The sequence below is a fragment of the Sus scrofa genome, chromosome 15 (genome assembly GCF_054392235.1).
Source record: "Sus scrofa isolate SSC_HxYL_T2T_F1_AM1 chromosome 15, Sscrofa_HxYL_maternal_Yorkshire_Landrace_v2.0, whole genome shotgun sequence".
NCBI lineage: Eukaryota > Metazoa > Chordata > Mammalia > Artiodactyla > Suidae > Sus > Sus scrofa.
In genome coordinates, this window is record NC_139397.1 from 127,756,808 (window position 1) to 127,773,111 (window position 16,304).

A 16,304-nucleotide genomic window follows, 5' to 3' on the forward strand; every position below is an offset into this window, starting at 1 on the left:
CTTAATGTCCAGAAGCAACTGCAGCCACCTATCCTGTGGGGATCATTTTGAGCTTGGCAGCAGTTTCATATGGTTTGTGTTGCTTCCAAGCTCTCCCAGTTTTAATCTTTGTGCTTTTGAATCTTTTGACTACCATAACTGTTCTTACTACTTCCCACATAGATATTTTTCTTCTTAAATTTTTAGGCCTTCTTTAAAGTTCACTGATTAAAAATACAGAATAGCACAGGGGACCACATTTAGTGTCTGCCTACAGATTTAGAATCAGCCTCCAAATGGGCACTAGAAGCTCCATTACAAGGAAGACTATTCACTGAGTGTAACTTTTCCCTGTGAACCCATGATGGCCATTAGTAACTTCACTTTCTTTTCTATATACTCATAATCCATTTGTTTAACTTGTTCTAAACTTTGGCCAGGCGACAATGCCAGTGTAAATCATTGGAATGTACAGAACATAGTAATCATTTCTGGGAACAAAGACATTTGATAATGTTTGGTGTTACAATACATCTTTTTTTTTTTTTTTTTTTTTTTTTTTTTTTTTTTTGTCTTTTTGCTATTTGGGCCGCTCCCACGGCACATGGAGGTTCCCAGGCTAGGGGTCGAATTGGAGCTGTAGCCACTGGCCTACGCCAGAGCCACAGCAACGCAGGACCCGAGGCGTATCTGCAACCTACACCACAGCTCACGGCAACGCCGGATGGTTAACCCACTGAGCAAGGGCAGGGACTGAACCCGCAACCTCACGGTTCCTAGTCGGATTCGTTAACCACTGCGCCATGATGGGAACTCCACAATACATCTTTTAAGCTTCCCTAATTTGTAGAATCAAAAAACAATTAAGCTCATCTACAAATTTCTTTCTATCCCCTGGATTTTATTTTTCTAAAAGGAAATTAATTGTCTTATATTGTATTTGACTTCAGTTATCTCCTAATGTTTATTCTTGGATTTTTAAAATTTTTTAAAAGATAATTGTTATACAACAGAATTTTAAGAATTTTACTTTCTCATGATGCCATTTTTATAAGCAGTTTTAAAACTTGGGAGGTTTTTAAATGCAAGTGTTATTACTTATACAGAAGAATCTCACATGAATATTTCACAAGGAAACTTTTGATTGTGAGTAATTTATTTTCACAGTACATCACTTAAATGGAAAGGGAACAAAATATGCAAAGTGTATAGTCCTTAGTACTAAATTATTTAATCTATTGTGTTATTGTTTTATATAAACCAGTGAAATTTGAAGGACATTTGCCAACTGTGTCACTACAGTTCTGTCTTTTAATTTCTCTTCTGAGGCCATGTCTGGTATCTGTTCATAGACTTGTAAAATATTTTTCTTTCTTTCCTTCGAATTTCAGTTTAAGGACATTTTGAGTAGTTGACATATATACTACCTAACACGTTCTTTACAGTTCTCTTTGATATTCTTCCTGTCACTTGCTAAAATTCTTTACTCTGATGTAAAATTAATAAGAATTGTGTGATTACTAATACTACTAATAAATAGCAGGATATTGTACACTGCCTCAGTTTTTCTTTTCTCTAACACTCACACAAGTTCTATGAAACAAGCCCTCTTCTTGGATTAGCTAATAATTAAATGGATAGTCACTGCCTTCTCTTCCTCTTAATACTGGTCTACCTCCTATAGGCCTTATGGAGAAGGTATTAAATTGGTAGTTGATTAACGCTTTTTAAGAACTATTTCAGAATGTGATAGAAATAATCAGATTCTCAGAGCTACACACATGATTCATCAGTACTCTATGTATGGTATGTGTGTTGTGGGGATTTGAATTTCTGGCTTTCTGGATAGTGTTTGTGAAAAATAGATTAAGCACCTTTGCATTGAAGGCTAACCTATAAGTCTCTTTTGGAGGCACTTGTTTGTGGTGGGTAGCACACTTTTTTCCTTTTACCACTAATCATTTTATTAGGACCAATAACAGTGGTTAATAATGACTGGTATGAATATTGTCTTTTCCTCAAAAGGGTTTCACCTATGTGTATAAATTAAGGATTCTTGTCTGCTTGGGGCCTCATAAGAATCTTTCTTTATATTCAATAGAGGGTATGTTCCTGAGACTTCTTAATTAACATTTCTGCAAAGCTTTGACATCTTTGTTAAACAGAAATGCAGATTTTCTTCTCACATTTTTCCCTTTACTTCAGGTTGTTTTCTACTGTGTTTCTTCTGTTTCCACTTCTAGGAGTCCTCCCACTCCCTCTCCCCTCATCTTTCCGTGAATACTGATTCTGTACAGTCAAAGATCTGTTCATGGGCTCCAATAAACTAGAGAAGAGAGAAGACATTGTCATGACACTGCCTCCCCACGTACCTCTAACAGGATCAGCAAGAGCACAAGGACAGGTGCTTTGATGTCTATCCAGTGGGTGGGCGGCCAGTTCTCCCTGTAGGTCTGTGGAAGAGGTGCCGTACCTCATATTTGCAGTCACAGTACTTTGCGACCTTCCCTGGGAAAATCCTCCATAAGCATCACGACAAATCGCCCACTTGCCCAACCTTTTGACACCTGGACCACTTGACCCTGTGTTGATTTACTCCCCTTCCTGCTGGTTTCTGTTGATTCATTAATCATTTGCAACCGGCACTGGCAAGAACTAGATGTCCCTTCCTTTCCTTCAGCAAACTGAAGAGGCTCTCGACTTCTTTTGTACTTACTGTCGAATTGGACGTTGAATGATTTATTTTGGTTTGGGGAAAAGATAAGCTTTGTTTCTCAGCTTTGCAAGTGATAAAGAAGCACTTCCCAGCCTGGCCAGTGAGAGTGATGGTAGTAGGTGTATCCTTTTCTCATTTAGCTTGAAACTTCACTCTGGAGGGACCTATTTAAAAGAATTGAACTCGAGTCCTAGTAGCCACTCTTATCAGACATAGTGAATAAAGCAAAAGACTTTGAAAACAACTGCAGCTTTTTTTTTTTTTTTTTTAAAGCAGTTAAATGCATCCTGTGAATCTTTAGGACATCATTAGACAAAGAATAGTCAAGTTTAAAATTTACTAGTCTTCCTTGGCCCTGATGTTAGGTGCTAACTTCTGTACCCTGGAGGGTGATAGTAGAAATCCCATAAAGATGGATCAGCAGGAACACTATGTGACATTTGAAACTGTAAAATTCTCTAATATTTGGAAAATAAGTCTTCCTAATATTAATCTCTATTGATTGTCTTTCTAAAAGTGACTTTGGCCCAATAGAATATGGGATTTGAGACAGTGACAAGACTGCCATTTATAAATATGATTCTCCCTTAAAAAATGCCTATTGGATTATTTCATTTTATTTCTGGGCTCCAACTATCCATAGTTTTTGATGTATGTATGGCAAATATGAAAAATTGCTGAGAAAGAAATTACAATTGATTATAGAGAATGTTTTGCAAGCTCAGTTTGTGGTTTTCCTTATTGATTTTTAGTACATGCAAAATTAATTTATACTGAATTACTCTTGTAATTACTAATAATAATTGTCAGCATAATTATAAATTCTTTCACCCAATCAAGCATCCTACTCATTTCTCCTATTAATTAAATATAGGAAAAGTTAAATAATTAAAATTCAAAGGTTTACAGAGAAGCAGAGGAACAACCAAAAAATGGTATCTATTGTTCTTTTGTTTAAGTCATTTTCTGAAGACTCTTCAATAAGATCTAGATTACTTGGACACACATTTCCTGGGGAAGAAAAGTTTATATGTTTTTTGCATTGTACTAAAAAACAAGACAAAGCTTGTATAAAATGTTATTATATGGGTGAACTTGGAATTGCAAAATTACAAGGTAACTGGGTAGATGGTGGCCTTATTTCTTCTCCTCCATTTCCTCCTCCTTTTGAATGAAATCCTTTTCATTTCTGCTTCTTTGTATTTCAAGAATCTAGAAAGAACTGAAGCAAAACCACTGACTATCCTAACGAGAGTCCAATCCAAACATAGAAACTCTTACAGATCTTCTGTTGAGTGCTCCTGCTCATTATGTAGGTAGACCCATTCCCTAGTCTTCCTAGGTCTTTTGTCTTGAAAAGTGCATGTGTTCATAGCTGGCTTGCTGAACTTAATGTGGGCAATGACCACATTTGACTCTTTGAAAGAGACAGAGTGATTTGCTGAAGTTTTCCTCCTGTCGGGCAATCACCCAGTGAACAGGTACATAAAGCATTCTCTGTGTGCCCAGCTCTGTGAGGAGCCATGCAAATAAAGATCCATACGTCCTTATCTAAAATTCTGAAATCCCAAATCTCAGAAAACCAAAAGCTTTCTTTCAAGTCATTTGGCTGCAAAATCTGACCTCAACTGAGCTGAGGTGACTTAGTCTTTTTAAAGCTCTGCTCAATTTGAATATTCATACATTTCACCACAGAATATTAATGTGTTTGATTATGGGGTGCTGCCTCATACCTCACTGGAAGTATCAAATATTCAGATTTTGCTGTGTATTATCTAAGATCTGAATAATTCTGAATTCTGAGTTGTGGCCTGAGGGTTTTAGTTAAGGGACTATGATCCTGTGCTACCACCATTGTAAATCATTTGGCAAAATGTTTTATCAGTTTTCAGCATTTTTAAAAAATCACATGCTGATTTCACATTGTGCTATATTGTTTAGGAGAAAAACCTTCTAAAAGTAAAATATATTTTTAAAAATACCTTTCTTTTGGCTATTTACTGTACATGTGGTTGTCATGGAATTTTTAGTATATGTGTATTGCATCATTTTAACATATATAAACAAATATGTATATCCCCCATCCCAGACACTTTGAAGTCCAAATGTTAGTATACTCTTCATATCTTCTGTGTAACTACTGACCTACAATTAACATCTCTAGATTGTTTTATTTTGTGTCTGGCTTTCTTCAAGCAACTTGATGTTTTTGATGTTCATATTTCTTGTTGTATATACCAATACTTTGCTCTTATTTATTTTTAAATAATATTTCATCTGCATAGATAGTTGAAAATTCTACTGATCAGAACTTTTACTCATTAATTTTTGCTTTCTATTATTTCCTTCTGGTTTAAGTGTAGCCCAGAGGATATGATACATAGAAGTTCTCAAAAGTAATAAAATGAAAATTTTATCATTTTTGTTTGTATTATCTTTCACACAAGAGTTTGGTAAGGTTTAAATTTCTGTACAGAAAGGCTTGTAAATTTTGTTACTAATTTCTAATTTTATTCTGTTTTGAACAGGGTATTGTTCCTGATACTTCTAGTTTATGGAAATCACTGGTGCTCCTTTATGACAGAATGTGTAATAAAATTTTGTAAATATCCTTTGCATTCTTGAGAACAATTTTCCTCTGCTGTATAACCTCAAGGTATAAAAATATGAACACATAGACACATCTACATTATTAAGTTTTCTATATGCACACTTTTGTGTGTGTGCTTTTTTCTTGTAGTGGAAATACTGTATTAAAATTTGCTGTGAGTGTACGTCTCTTCGTGTCTTTCTACTTTTTTTTTTTTTTTTTTTTTTTTTTTCGGGCTGCACCTGAGGCATATGGAACTTCCTAGGCTAGGGGTCAAATTGGAGCTGCAGCTGTAGGTCTACACCATAGCAGTGCTGGATCTGAGATGTATCTGTGACCTAACGTGGCAGCTTTTGGCAATGCTAGATTCCTCACCCAGTGGGTGAGGCCAGGAATTGAATCCACATCCTCAAGGAGACAATGTTGGGGTCTTAATCCGCTGAACCACAAGGGGACCTTCCAGTTTCTGCTTTTTAATGGTGGTTACCATGCTGTTTGATGTATAGACAGTCACAACTGTTTCAACTCTATTGTGAATTATGACTTTTAGATCATAAATTGTTTTTTAAATGTACTTTTTAAGCTGTGCTCTGTGAAGGTTTTAACTTGTCTCTGAAAGAAGAAATATTTTTGTATTTAAGAAGGTTATACTTTTTTTTCTTAGTGATTACCTTTATAGTTATATATCTTTATGCCGTATTTCTCTGCTTTTTCATTTAACCTTTTAATGTTTCTCTTGGTCAGTTTTAAAAAGTATATTTTGGATCCATTTACTGCCTATGTAATAATCATTGAATTACTATGTTTTCCATTTTATATCTGTTTACTGATTTTTAGTAGCATTATTTCTACACTTCACAACACGAGATTGATATATTATCCTTCTGTTCTCATCCTCACCTTTAAAAAATACTAGACTTACTTTTTAGGACAGTTTTTAAGTTCACAACAAAAAGGAATGGAGAGTACAGAGAGGTCCCATTACGTCCAACCACACATATGCATAGCTTCCTCGACTAACAACACGGCGAATGAGGATGGTGCCTTTGTTACCATCAAGGAACCTATGTTAATACATTATTATCATCCAAAGTCCAGAGTTTACATTAGATTTTACTCTTGGGGTTGCACATTTTATGAATTTTGACAAACATATAATGATAGGCATCCATCATTACAGTATCATGCAGAGTAGTTTCACTGCCCTAAAAATTCTTTGTGTATCTACTGTTCATCCCTCCCTCCCCACTAACCTCCGACAACTACTCATCCTTTAATTAGCTCCATAGTTTTGCCTTTTTGAGAATGTTGTATAGTTGAAAGCAGTGAGAAGCATTTTCAGATTCACTTGTTAATAGGCATGGATGTTTCCTCCATGTCTTTTTAGCTTGACCACTCATTTCTTCTTAGCACTGAATAGTATTTCCATTGTCTGGATGAACCACAGTTTATTTATTCTTTCACCTACTGAAGGGTGTCTGGATTGATAATTGTGAATAACGTTGTTGTAAATCTCTGAATGCAGATTTTGTGTGGACCTAAGTTTTCAAATTCATACTGGTAAATACCAATGATTGTTGAATCATGAGGTAAGCATATGTTTAGTTTTGTAAGAAGCTGCTAAACTGTCTTCCAAAATGGCTGTATCATTTTTCATTTTCCCTAGTAATGAATGAGGATTCCTATTGTTCACATTCTTGCTAACTTTTGGTGGTGTTAATGTTTTGAATTTTGACCATTCTAATAGGAATAGAATGGTATTTCATTGTTTTAACTTGCAATTCTTTTAAAGTTTTGATTTACAAGGTTGTGATAATTTCTTCTGTACAACAAAGTGACCCAGTCATAACATTTGTATGCATACACATATATATGTACATGCTTTTTCTCATTATCCTCTATCATGTTCTATCACAAGTGATTGGATTTATTTCCCTGCGCTGTTCACCAGGTCCTCCTTCCTTATCCATTCTAAATGTAATAGTTTGCATCTTCTAACCTCAAACTCCCAGTGCACCCACTCCATCTCCCTCTCCCCTCTTACAGATTTATTTTCCCACATAAATTATCACAGAATATTGGGTAGAGTTCCCTGTGCTATGCAAGAGGTCACCATTGTCTAATCCTTAATCTCAAACCACCAGTCCATCCCTCCCCAACAACTTCCCCTTTGGTAACTATACGTTTTTCAGTCTGTGAGTCTTAAATCTGTTCTGCAAAATTTCCTAGAAATTATCATACTAAGTGAAGTTAGACAGTGAAAGACAAACATCATATGATACCACTTGTATGTGGAATCTTAAAAAAAAAAAAAAAAAGCGGGGGGGGGGAGTATAATTTGCAATTCTTTAGTGACCTATGATGTAGAACATCTTTTTATATGCTTATTTGTCATCTATTTTTGTAAACTGTACAGGTCTTTTGATTATTTTCTAATTGGGTTATTTGTTTTCTCTTGTTTTTAGAGTTTTTTGGTATAGTTTGGGTATCAGTTCTTTATCAGTGTTTTACAAGTATTTTCTCCCAATCTATACTGTATTCTCATTCTCTTGACATTATCATTTACAAAACAGGTTTTTAATTTTAATGAAGTCTAGCTCATCAATTATTTCTTTCATGGATTGTGCCTTTGGTGTTATATCTTAAAAGTAATCACCATACCTAAGGTCATCTAGGTTTTCTATGTGATCGTCTAAGGGATTCATAGTTTTGCATTTTATATTTAGACCTGTGACCCATTTTGAGTTAATTTGTTAGGCATGTAAAGTCTGTGTCTAAATTTTTTTTTTTGGCATATGGATAGTCAATTATTCCAATACCATTTGTTGAAAAGACAATCTTTGCTCCATAGTATTGTGTTGGTCCTTTGACAAAGATCTGTTTACTCTTTTTATGTGGGTCTATTAATAGACTCTCTATTACGTTCCATTGATTTATTTGTTCTTTCACCAATACTGCAGTCAATTACTGTAGCTTTAAAATAAGTCTTGGAATTTTTTTTTTTTTTTTTTTTTTTGGCTGTGCCTGTGGCATGTGGAAGTTCCCAGGCCAGGGACTGAACCTGAGCCACAGCAGTGACAACAACAATGCTGAATCCTTAACCACTAGATTACCAGGAAACTCTAAGTTTTGAAATTTTAAACCCTCCCACTTCGTTATTTTTCTTCAAAATCTTGTTAGCTATTCTGGGACTTTACCATTCTGTACAAAGTTTAAACTCAACTTGTTAAAACCCACAAAACTTGCTTTTTTTTTTTTTTAAATTGAGATTATGTTGAACCAGGCAATCAGACAGTCCTTACCCTCTCCCCTGTCCTTGGAATGGATGTTTTGCCTGCCATTCCCATAGATGAAGCCATCTCAAGGATGCACATGTGAAAGAATAATGTGTTACCATCTGGACTGTATATGTAACTGAACTCTGTTAAGGCTTCTATATAAATGTAAGAAACTGGTAGGCAAGTGTGAAGATCTACTTAAATTGCAGCTGTGCAAGACAAGCTCTGTCTGTAAGTTCTCTTGCTTATCAAACCTGACACCTACAAATCTGGAAAGGTCTGCCTCTTTGGTCTCTTCTTGCTCTATAAATGGGGGGCCTGTTTCATATTTTACCTGGGCAACTCCCATTGCAAACCAACAATGGAATATCTCTCCAATTATTTAGTGCTTTGATTTCATTCATCAGTATTTTGTGATTTTTCTTCATATAGATCTTACACATATTTTGTTATGTTTATACCTAAGCATTTTTTTGGCATTAATGGAAATGATATTATATTTTTAGTTTCAAATTCTACTTGTTCATTACCGGAAAGTGATTGGCCTCTGTATTAACTTTTTATCCTACGAACTCGCAATAATTGCTTATTATTTTGAGTAGTGTTTTTGTCAGTTCTTTTGTATTTTCTCCATAGACTATCATTTCATCTGCAAACAAGGATAGTTTTATTTCTTCCTTCCCATTCTGCTTCCTCAAAGACTCTTTCTTTTAATTTCTTCTATGAATGGGCCACACTTTCTTTTTTTTTTAATGTTTCTAGATATTTTCATTATAATCATGTGGTACTTTGGAAATCAGATTCTTATACTCCTTTTCACAGTTTTTTACCTGCTGTGGGCTGTACACATTTACATGTTTAATGACTTTTCTAAACTATTTTTATAAGGTCTGTATTCTTTGTTATTCATGATCTCCTGAGTCTGCTTTTCTGTTATTTTAGCTAGTGTTTGATAATGATTTCCTTGAAAGTCAGGAGGAAAAAGGGGGTGGGGAAGGGAAAATAAAACTCTCCCAGTCTTGGCGAATTGGCTCTCCATCTGTGCTTGGAGAGATCATTAATGACTTAGCCTTAACTTACTGCTCACCCTGACCCTCAAGGCTAGCTAGAGGTGAAGGCTGAGGGTCTTCTCAAGTCTTTTCTGAGGATACATTTTGTCTTGCACATAAACATGGCTTTCAAAATTTCTCAGTATACACAGTGTGCTTTTAATGCTCTCATTTCCAAAAGGGACTCTCTCCCTAGAACTCTCCCCAGCTCTTCCAGCCAGGCTTTCCACAAGACTGTTGTTTGCCTCAATTATTCATTTGCCCTACAAGGTTTCTAGGAATTCCTTCTGCATAGCTGCTTTTCTTCTGAGAGCATTCTGAGTTTAGCAAAATAAAAACAAATACCTAGGGACATTTCCTCAGTTAAGTTAGGACAGGTTAGAACAGACAAACAAAATTTGAGACTAAGATATCCTCTGTTCTCTCCAGAACCCAGGAAACAAGATCCTTCATGGTGAACATGGGCTGAGTCTCAAGACCAAACAACTGAGCTGTGAGGGTAAGTGGGGCAACACGTATCTATGTTGCAAAGTTTTCCTACCATTTTTGAGTTGTATTTTTCTTAGATAAGTGTTTACTTAGTCTTGGAAGTCTTTGGCTTTTTTCAGAATTCTTTCAAAGTTGATTCTTACAGTTGTGTTAAATTTTTTAAGAATAATTTTGTGGATGGATCGGCATTTGGAGCTACCTACTTTGGCATTTTTACTGTTACTGTGTGTTGTTGTTGTTGTTTTCTTAAGTCATTGCTCTGGTATAATAGGACTTTCTAATTTTGTTTCAAATTTTTTTTCTTTTTTTTGTGGGAGTATATTTTATCTCAATCCCCTCCTCTCTTTTGGACTGTCTTTCCAAATGTCATGAACTGTCTAAAAAGACTGTGACAGGAGCCCAAGAAAGAATTCTGATGGATATAGGTGTTTACTTTTTTACTTTTAGGTAATCTGAATTTATGCTATGTTCTGGTTTCTACTTTTCCTGAAAACATGGGATTTGTGTGGCTTTGTTATTGTTGATTGTATAATTTTTGGAGGTTGCATGAAGAGATTTAGACAGCTACCATTATTTTGGCTGCCTGGAAGTCCTTTTACCATGTTTTATTGGGAATGATTATGAAGGTGGCGTCATCATTTTTATTCAGATTGGCTTATCATTGTTATTGTATTAACAGATGGTCAGTATTTATTAAGTATATCTTTGGGGTAAATTCTGTGTTGTGTTTAGTGCTGGATATGTGAAGAAATTGTGGCATGATCCGTATTCTAAGGGATTTGTGTCCTAGTGAAGAGATAAATAGTAATTTACATATAACATGGTAATTACTCATCACTTTCCACACTCTATTTAAAGGGTGAATATATGTATGTTTCATTCTCATATTCTTAAGAGATATGTTCTGTCGGCAAATGGAAAACTCAAAAGCTCTCCTGTATAATTCAACAGTAAGATAATACATGCCTTACAGAATTATTGTAAGGCAGCTGGGGTCAGTTTTTGGTACCATTCAAAAAAAAAAAAAAAAAGTACCATTGAACCATGGAAAAGATGGTTTACATTCACATCTCTAAATCTCCAGGTTTTCATATTTTAATTAATGTGTACACATCTGCTGAGTATCTTCTCTATGTAAGTCTCTATGATGGGTTGGTTGGTCTTCTATGGACAAACAATAAAAGATCAACAAGACCAAATCACCGCTTTCCAGATTCTGGTTAAAAATCAGTGGTGAAAAGCACATAGACAAGTTATTTAAAAGCAAAGCAAGGCTTGTGATAATATTGCTGTATTTAAAGCATGGGCAAAAAAGATAGAGGAAAAGGGTTATGTGAGAAGATTAGGTGCTGGGGGTCATCTGGAGTTTTAGAAGCAAGGAGGTATTTTTCAGAAACCTTGGGAAATGTTGCACTTGGGATAATGTTGGAAAATGTTGATTCCTTTGCATATTGACACTTTGATTAAAATACAGTTAACATTCATGCCAGCCTCCCTATGACAGTAAACTGTTCATGTCCAGAAGAAAACAATTACTATCAGGGACAACTACAGGCGAGATACCAGCCAAGCTTCTGAGTATTTTTGAGCTAGAAAGCTGACAAGACTTTTGACTGGCTTGCATCCTGTAACTGTACCTGTGAAATAATTAATTGATGTTATCTTTGCTTTTTTAAAAGGGAGGCGGGTGTATAATAGAAGCCTAGAAACTATAACTTATTTGTTCTGTCAACTCAAGATTTATTTCTAGATAAAAAATAGCTGGTTTGGCAACAGGAATTTTAACTGTTGAATCTGTTATGATTCTGGATTTAATTAGTTGTTTACTGCTTGTTTAAAACAGATTGATGATGTTGATTTGAAACAGTTTGTGATCATAACAAAATTGCTTATATGGTATTTTTCCTGATATTTTTCTTCTTAGAATATGTTCTGCCTGTCAGAGCACTGTGTGTTTGCCTAATTGAAATAAGCCCACCCCAATCTTATTGCATGTGTAAGGTAATATTGCTCAATTAGTTTGCATAATTTTACAAGAATTATCAGATTTATATTCTGAATTAGTTTTGGGAATCATTGCTCACAATTTGATGTCTGAGCATCTGAGATTTGAAGGACTCTGTTCCCATTAGTTAAGGAAGGCTGTATGATATGAAATTTATTTTAAGCATTTTAAGTCTCATTTGACTCAAAAATTACAGGCTGGTGGCCAGAGGTTTGAGGATGGGGCATTTCCAGGTTCCCATTTCTTACCCATTTTGCCAACCCACTTAGTTGTGAATGTTAAAAAGTTCATTATTAACATTTGAAAATAACATGAAATTTGGATTTTGGACTTTGTTAAAAATTCAATGTGTCACCAATGCTAGGGTTAAGTTCCCTTTGGTAAACCTCCACAAGAATGCAGAGATTTCACCCCCCTTCACACGGACCACCTGTTTTACAGTCTCTACCTACTCTGTTTCTTCATACTTGCCCAATTCACTGGCTGGTCACTGTAGGTATTTGGGCTTAAATTAAAGCATATTAAAATCCACATTTCAAACACTACCAAAATGTCAAACTTAAGACTCTCTTTTCTTCATTTTATGGAATAAATATACAACATGTCAAATAGAGAACACTTCCCAACAAATTCGTAAGTAATAATGATAGCATAAAATCTCTTCCAACCAGGTCATGTATATTTTTAAGAAATCGTTTGGATGTTTTAGCAAGACCCTAGGAGTGGCTCTATGTGTTCATATCTGGAAAATACTAGAAAGCAATGGAGAAATTAGACCCCGAAAGCATGCATCTAACTCTATTCACTGTTCGAAAATTACTCTCGAATACTCCATGTGAAAGTCTTCATTTTATTACATAAATATTTAGCAGTGTAAAAAAATATTTAGTGTATATATATATATATATATTTAGTAAACACTAAAGAAATAAAATTTCAGACTGAGTGCAAAGCATCACACTCATTTCTTTTAAATCTTGAATTTAAATATGTTGTTTCCATATTATGATACATTGTGGTTTACCTCTGTGTCTTATAAACTGGCAATTATGTGTTTGCCAATATATAATTACTTTTGTAGTCAGGAAAATATTGATTACATATCTATTTTAAACTTCACTTGGTAAAGATAAAGATCTCACCAGTAACTTAATGTGGCCCAATTATCTTTGTCACTGTTGTAACAATTTAATGTTACAATATCTTGATGGAATTCTGGTCTAGAAAAGTTACTGCCCACATCTTAGTTTCACAGAGATAAAGACAGTCCGGAGTTCATGGTGGGTTTTCCCCCCAAATTTGCAAGTAGAGCAAGGAAGGTTTATGATCTTAAACTTTCAAGCAAGAAACTTTTCTATTCTTCAAGATACAATATGTAGATCAAAAGTGAGAAGAGCAGGTTGGGAGAAAAACTACACCATAAGAAACTGATCTTTTTTTAAAATTGCGATTTTTTTTTCTATTTTCCTTGTTTATATTTAGCAAGAGCAAAAGGTAAGGTAAATCAAGCCTTATCTTTGACATCACACATTCACATAGAATATTAACCTTAAAATTCTTCTGTGGTCATCATGTAACTTTCCTCTCCTTCCTTCTGGCTCCAAACGTTTACCAAATCAGGTTTATTAGCAATTCTAAAGACTATGAGTTTATTAATCTTTATTTATTAGACTATTATCAGTAACATTTTATAATTCTATTATTAAAGGCCTAATATATATTTTTAGACAGTATTTTTAAATTCTTCCTGGACGTTTTTTAAAACAAATATTTATTGAGCACCTTTTAAATCATGCATTCTGCTTGGATTGTCAACCTAGATTTGGTTCTAGATCATGGTTATAATCCCAGAGCTATCAAATTCCTTAATGTATAAACTTGGACAAGTTACATTTTCTGAGCCTTAGTATCTTTATTTGTATAGTAAGAAGGATAGTATAAACTTCCTCATAGCAAGAAAACCCTCTAGTACTCAAAATTCTCTAGAGAAGTGATTGAGAAGCTGTGACATAGCTTTTACAGTTCAAATTAGACTTTTGCTCACTAGGCCTAGCACCCTTTATATAAATGATATAAGAATTCAATTGCCTGCCTTCTTGTTTTATTTCTAGGAATACTGTGATCAACTATAGGCAAGCTGTAGGTCTCAGTAAATCAGACTATTCTGATTACTGGTGTTTTTTTGTTTTTTTGTTTTTTTCCCTTTAGGGCCACACCCATGCATATGGAGGTTCCTAGGCTAGGGGTTGAATTGGAGCTACAGTTTATGGCCTACACCACAGCTCATGGCAACACTGGATCCTTAACCCACTGAACAAGGCCAGGGATGGAACCCTCAACCTAATGGTTCCTAGTCGGATTCGTTTCCACTGTGCCATAATGGGAACTCCTCTGATTACTGTTTCAATTATATTGTCCATTATGGTAACTCTGCCCACCTTGCCTTTAGCAATTACATGCTGCCCCTTAATTCCTGCTTGCACAGGATCCAATGATCTCTATTGCATTTAGGTTTCTGTTTCATTGGCAGCAATCCCCACTATAATTTCTATAGGAAAGAACCACCACAGAGCTTTTCAAAATGCTAGAGCTCTTCACAATCATTTCTCACAATCACAGTGAAAAATGTGTTCTATGAACCCTCCCCAGGAAGGTAAATGATAAATCTACTCTAACATTTTAGTCTCCCTAAGCTTTGGATTCCTCCCTCTGCAGTCTTCCAAGGCAGTTTTGACATTTCATCTTATTTGGTGTAGGCCACCTTTTGTCCATGTTACAGCCAACCAGCCAACCAAAGTGTTGGATCCCTTTCTGCAACTGCTCTTTGTGTAACATTGAATTCAGAATGTCTGCTTAGTGCACCCAAGTTGGTCCACTTGGCCCGATCCAACTTGATGTTCCTTCCACTACTATCTCCATCATTAATATCTATCCCCTTACATATTACCTAGATTTCTCTCAGGTTAAATTGGAAAAATTATGTAGTTCTTTTAGACTGTAGCCTCACCTTCTCATGAGTCACCATTTGTATGTAACCTTTTTGGGGCCTGTTGGGACATGAGTCTAGTTTAGTTGTAGAAGCAAAGAGACAGGATAGGTCCTGAGGTGAATTTGAAGTATCTTTTCAAGGCAATGCTTCAGGGGAGGCCATTTCAGTCTCTCTGGAAAATCAGGGTTAATCACCTCAGATGGGGCCGGAGTGGTTTCCTGCATAGAAATTTCAAAGAATGTAGGGGTTTGATGTCCCCTGCTTCTTCAGAACCTTCCCATATGCCTCCCTTCAGATTTTCAGGACTTTTGTGTTGTAATTCAGCCATTTGAAGAATGAGATTCTGAGTTTAGTTTTCAACAAACTCAGTCCTGTGTCTATCAGAGACAAGGGTAGACAGAGAAACTTGTGAATCTTTTACATGGTGCTTGAATTGGGAATTTGAATCCTCAAGCTCATCCTTTTTCATCCCTGGTTTATCCAGCATGATTGAGAACAATCAGCCAATTTCATACTCATTAGTTTGGCAAACATACTCTAAGGTATCAAATACATGGTCACCCAGAACCCTGTCTCTTAGAATTAGAAATAACAAGTGGTGATGTTTCCCAAATCTCTATTGCCATTTCTCACTATGGACTATCAGTTCTCTCTACTACCAGAAATTGTCATTACTGCCTTTAAATCTAATCCAATTAGAGAACCATTTCCAGAAACCCTAGGACCAATTCAGAAAATGACTCCTTAAGATTCTGTTTCTTTAGAACTACTTTCCCTACCAAAGTAGGTACTTGTCGGTGTTCTCCAAAGACCGAGAACAAATATAGGATGTGTATGTATAGTAATATATCCCTATGTATTTATCTATCATTTATGTATGTATCTACCCATAGAGAAATTTTAAGGAATTGTCTCACGTAATTGGGGGGGGTGTTAGAAGTCTGACATTCACAGGATCAACCAGCAGGCTGGGAATTCTGGCAAGGCTTCTGGTTATAATCTTGAATTTAAAAGTAGTCTACAGTTAATGATTTCTTTCCTCTTTGGTGGACCTCAGCCTTTTAAGACCTTCCCTTGATTGAGTGAGGCTCACCCATACTATGAAGTGTAATCTGCTTTAATCAAAGTCTGTTGACTTAAATGTTAGTCCCATAGATAAAATACTTTCACAGCAACATCCAGATTGGTGTTTAATAAATACCTTATCAC

At 35.4% G+C, this 16,304-nt stretch overlaps 1 long non-coding RNA gene across 10 annotated transcripts in view; it reads left to right on the forward strand.

Annotated features, from left to right (window-relative positions):
• LOC106506349 (uncharacterized) overlaps positions 1 to 16,304 on the forward strand; it is a 411,165-nt gene that overhangs the window by 12,285 nt on the left and 382,576 nt on the right. For 9 of the 10 annotated variants that reach the window (XR_014829258.1, XR_002339158.2, XR_014829257.1 and 6 more), the window contains exon 2: positions 10,042 to 10,111. This is a non-coding gene — a long non-coding RNA (uncharacterized LOC106506349). Of the gene's footprint in view, positions 1 to 10,041; positions 10,112 to 11,591; positions 13,053 to 16,304 lie in introns of those variants that run through there. The other variant, XR_014829259.1, reaches the window with a different exon arrangement.